Raw genomic sequence first — 5740 nt, 5'->3', positions numbered from 1 at the left:
TGGAGCTCCGATCAGCACGGGTGGCGATGCAGTCCGAAATCAAAATAAAAAAAGAGCTCCAGCACGGACCATGCGGATGTGATCACTGTAAGGGCAGGCAAATCTGTTCTATCAGCGCTCCGTTACAGAAGATGAAATTCAGAATCATTTTGAAAAATTCTCGAGACAGACGCCATAGCAGGGACTCAACGCACTGCAGCGTGACAAGCGTAACGGAAAGCCAAAGAATCAAATGGACGCTCATGGACTGGAGGACTGAAGGTATCCCACAGTTCCTGCAGTCTCCGAAAAGTATTTGCATTCTTGGCTGAGCTCCAAATGCTTCTAGGGTCAAACACAGTGTCCGCGGTGGGTCAGGGCATAGCTCGGCAATCTACGCACACCCCCACCCACCCCCAGAAGTGAAAGGGAAAACAATCCTCTGACTGTTTTACATGTCACCCTATCTTTACTGAATGCTGCAGATAGATGCGACGCTGCAGCCGTCAACACCAACATCCTCACTCCCCCCCGCCATGGGTGGCTGATGGTGCAAAATGACTGGTACCCGTCCTCATCATCAGCCTATTGGCACTCCCCCCGCCATGGGTGGATGATGGTGCAATAGGACTGATACCCATCGTTGTCATCAGTCTGTTGGCACATGGGGCAGTGCAACAGGGCTGGTAACCATGCCGACTAGCATCCGTCAGGTCAATCAAGGGCGCCTGGCCCTAATTTTTCCTTGTAGATGGTGCAGTATGGCTGGTAACCATCCTCATCATAGCAACAGGGGGCTGAGCTCCATCAGCCCCCACCCTTCATGTGTAAAGAAAAGATTCAATTGCCCCTGGACTAGCAGAGAGATGCTGGGCTCCTCTCCACACTCCTTCCTGTCTGGACTATCATAGCAGCTGGAAGCTGCCTTCCACTCATTTCTCACTAACAAGTCACTGTGTCTTATTCCTGCATTCTTTATTAATTCATCACACAAGTGGGGGTACAATGCTATGGTAGCCCAGGAAGGCTGGGGGAAGAACGGAATCGACAGGTGGGGTTGTTGCAGGAGCACCCCCTGTGAATAGCATACAGCTCATAATTTCTGTGGGATCTGACACAGAGCAGCTGTGCTCTCTGGTTTTCTAGTACACTTGCCCATATTCTAGGCAGGACTGATTCTATTTTTAGATACCAAAAAGAAGGGATTGACTCAGGGAGTCATTCCCAATTTTGGCTTTTGCGCCCCTGGCTGATCGGCCAGGGGCACTTATGACAGCAGCAAATGGCACAGTACAAAAGGACTGGTAGCCATGACCATCTTATTACCAATTTATGGTATGGTAGATGGTGCAGTATGGCTAGTAACCATCTCTGCTGTCATGCAAAAGCAAAAGCATGCTTCTGTGTAGCGCTGCTGAATCGCCTCTGTGAGCGGCATCTATTACACATACGGTGACAGTCACAAAAGGCAAAACAGGCTCCATGATTGCCATGCTATGGCATCTGCCAGGGCAATCCAGGGAAAAAAGCCGCGAGATGCTTGTCTGCCGTTGCTTTCCCAGAGGAAGGAGTGACTGACGACATTTACCCAGAGCCACCCGCGACAATGATTTTTGCCCCATCAGGCACTGGGATCTCAACCCGGAAGTTCCAAGGGGCGGGGGAGGCTGCGGGAACTATGGGATAGCTACGGAATAGCTACCCACAGTGCAACGCTCCAGAAATCGACGCTAGCCTCGGACCGTGGACGCACACCACCGATTTAATGTGTTTAGTGTGGCCGCGCGCACTCGATTTTATAAAATCTGTTTTACAAAACCGGTTTATGCAAATTCGGAATAGTCCCGTAGTGTAGACGTACCCTGAGAGAGGTTCTCCCTCCACTGGCTCTGCTGGGCCGCCTCGGCTCGGGAGCAGCCCATAAGTTCAGCGAACATCTCGTCCCGTGTCTTTTTCTTTCGCCGCCTAATCTGCGCCAGCCTCTGTGAGGGGGATGCTGGGGCAGGTCGGGAGACAGTCGCAGCTGTGTGATGGGACAAAGGGAGTGAATTCCTTGCAAAGATACATTTTTGCGAACAATGAACACAGTCTAGTCTGTCTCTGTGAACAAGATCATGCACAGCACCTATCTCATGCGCACTCAGGACAAGTTCGAATGTTCGGCCTTCGCTTTCATTGCCTGGGGTCTTGCACTGGAGATCAGACAAGCGGGGCAGGACAGCAGAATCCGTGGAGCAGCCAGGCATGGTAAGCCATAGAGTTTAGGCTGCTTAAAACTTAATGTATAGCAGTGCCCTCGTGTGGCAGGCAATCCGGAAAGCAGGAACTCTGCCCCATTCCACCCCCTTGCAGCTGTCCCCCGGGAAAGATCCCTGTATGCTGCCCCTCTGCAGCCTCCACCACGTGGCTGTAATCCAACGCTTCTTCTTATGCAAAGGAAAAATGAAGCATTCCGAATACTAACATTACACTAATTCCCCTAATTAAATGCAGGAGTCGCCGAGCGAGATCACCCTGAGGAGGGTCACTGAGAGAGATAGAGAGCGCATGCTGCATGAAAGTCAGCACAAACCAGGGGCCTATGCTGCCATGCTCGTGGAGCCAATGCTCCCAGAGTACCTGATGATAGCCTGGCGCGGAAAAGTGTCCTACCACGGAGCACCCAATAAGGCAGCTCTCCCCAGGAACCTCATGCGTAGGCTTTTCAATTACATCCAGGAGAGCTTCGTGGAAATCTCCCAAAGGATTTCTGTTCTATCCCCATATATATTGACCTTCTTTTCACATAGTTAATATTCCTGTTCTTTCAAAAATAAATGTTTACATGTTTATAGCACTTACCGACTGATCCTTCCCCTGATTCAGGGTCTGGGTTAACGGCCGGGGAGGGTTGGTAGGGGATCTCCATGAGGGTGATGAAGAGATCCTGGCTGTCGGGGAAATCAGCGCTGTAAGTGCTGTCGCCTGCCTCGTCCTCCTCAAACCCTTCCTCATCTTCCCCGTCCGTGAACATCGCCGAGGAACTGCCCGTCGACACTATCCCATTGTCAGAGTCCACGCACACTGGTGGAGCAGTGGTGGCAGACCCACCGAGAATGGCATGCAGTGCCTCGTAGAAGCGGCATGTCTGGGGCTGGGATCTGGAGCGTACGTTTGCCGCTTTGATTTTTTGGTAGCCTTGTCTCAGGTCCTTGATTTTCACGGGGCACTGCGTTGTATCCCGGCTTTATCCTCTGTCTCTCATGGCTTTGGAGACCTTCTCGTAGGTCTTTGCATTCCATTTTTTGGAGCGCAGCTCTGAAAGCACAGACTCATCGCACCACACAGCGATCAGATCCAAGACTTCCCGATCAGTCCATGCTGGGGCCCTCTTTCTATTCTGGGATTGCATGGACTCCTCTGCTGGAGAGCTCTGCATCACTGCCAGTGCTGCTGAGCTCGCCACGATGTCCAAACAGGAAATGAGATTCAAACTGACCAGACAGGAAAAGGAATTCAAAGTTCCCCGGGGCTTTTCCTGTGTGGCTGGTCAGAGCATCCGAGCTCGGACTGCTGTCCAGAGCGTCAACAGAGTGGTGCACTGTGGGATAGCTCCCGGAGCTACTAGCGTCGAATTCCATCCACACTTAGCCTAATTCGACATGACCATGTTGAATTTAGCGCTACTCCCCTCGTCGGGGAGGAGTACAGAAATCGAACTAAAGAGACCTCTAGGTCGAACTAAATAGCTTCGTTGTGTGGATGGGTGAAGGGTTAATTCAAATTAACGCTGCTAAATTCGACATAAACTCCTAGTGTAGACCAGGCCTTTGTTGCAGATGACAATGGGAATGGAAGAGAGGAAGAAGAGATGGGGCGGGACCTTGGGGAGAACACACACCAGGGTCAAGACTTGACAGAAGAGATGGGGCAAGATTGTAATTTCAGGGATCCATAGACTCATAGACTCATAGACTCTAAGGTCACAAGGGACCATTATGATAATCTAGTCTGACCTCCTGCACAACGCAGGCCACAGAATCCTACCCATTCACTTCTATAACAAACCCCTAACCTATGTCTGAGTTATTGAAGTCCTCAAATTGTGGTTTGAAGACCTCAAGCTGCAGAGAATCCTCCAGCAAGTGACTCATGCCCCATGGTGCAGAGGAAGGCGAAAAACCTCCAGGGCCTCTGCCAATCTGCCCTCGAGGAAAATTCCTTCCAAACCCCAAATATGGCGATCAGCTAAACCCTGAGCATGTGGGCAAGACTCATCCGCCAGCACCCAGGAAAGAATTCTCTGCAGTAACTCAGATCCCGTCCCATCTAACATCCCATCACAGACCACGGGGCATACTTACCTGCTGATAATCAAAGATCAATTGCCAAAATTAATTGCCAAAATTAGGCTATCCCATCAGATCATCCCTTCCATAAACTTATCAAGCTTAGTCTTAAAGCCAGATATGTATTTTGCCCACACTACTCCCCTTGGAAGGCTGTTCCAGAGCTTCACTCCTATAGTGGTTAGAAACCTTCATCTGATTTCAAGTTTAAACTTCCTAGTGTCAAGTTTATACCCATTTGTTCTTGTGTCCACATTGGTACTAAGCTTCATAGAATCATAGAATCATAGAATCTCAGGGTTGGAAGGGACCTCAGGAGGTCATCTAGTCCAACCCCCTGCTCAAAGCAGGACCAAACCCAACTAAATCATCCCAGCCAGGGCTTTGTCAAGCCTGACCTTAAAGACCTCTAAGGAAGGAGATTCCACCACCTCCCTAGGTAACGCATTCCAGTTCACTCTACTAGTGAAAAAGATTTTCCTAATGTCCAACCTAAACCTCCCCCTCTGCAACTTGAGACCATTACTCCTTGTTCTGTCACCTTCTACCACTGAGAACAGTCTAGATCCATCCTCTTTGGAACCCCCTTTCAGGTAGTTGAAAGCAGCTATCAAATCCCCCCTCATTCTTCCCTTCTGCAGGCTAAACAATCCCAGTTCCCTCAGCCTCTCCTCATAAGTCATGTGCTCCAGCCCCCTAATCATTTTTGTTGCCCTCCGCTGGACTCTTTCCAATTTATCCACATCCTTCTTGTAGCGTGGGGCCCAAAACTGGACACAGTACTCCAAATGAGACCTCACCAGTGCTGAATAGAGGGGCATGATCACATCCTTCGATCTGCTGGAAATGCCCCTATTTATACAACTCAAAATGCCATTAGCCTTCTTGGCAACAAGGGCACACTGTTGACTCATATTCAGCTTTTCATCCACCGTAACCCCTAGGTCCTTTTCTGAAGAACTGCTGCCCAGCCATTCGGTCCCTAGTCTGTAGCAGTGCATGGGATTCTTCTGTCCTAAGTGCAGGACTCTGCACTTTTCCTTGTTGAACCTCATCAGATTTCTTTTGGCCCAATCCTCTAATTTGTCTAGGTCCCTCTGTATCCTATCCCTACCCTCCAGCGTATCAACCACTCCTCCCAATTTAGTGTCATCTGCAAACTTGCTGAGGGTGCAGTCCACACCATCCTCCAGATCGTTAATGAAGATATTGAACAAAACCGGCCCCAGCACCGACCCTTGGGGCACTCCACTTGATACCGGCTGCCAACTAGACATGGAACCATTGATTAGTACCCATTGAGCGCGACCATCTAGCCAGTTTTCTATCCACCTTACCGTCCATTCATCCAGCCCATACTTCTTTAAATTGCTGGCAAGAATACTGTGGGAGACTGTATCAAAAGCTTTGCTAAAGTCCAGAAATAGCACATC

This window comes from Mauremys mutica, chromosome 1, assembly GCF_020497125.1.
Source record: "Mauremys mutica isolate MM-2020 ecotype Southern chromosome 1, ASM2049712v1, whole genome shotgun sequence".
NCBI classification, from domain to species: Eukaryota; Metazoa; Chordata; order Testudines; family Geoemydidae; genus Mauremys; species Mauremys mutica.
The sequence above is the reverse complement of the archived record's forward strand: the minus strand, read 5'-3'. Positions refer to the sequence as shown.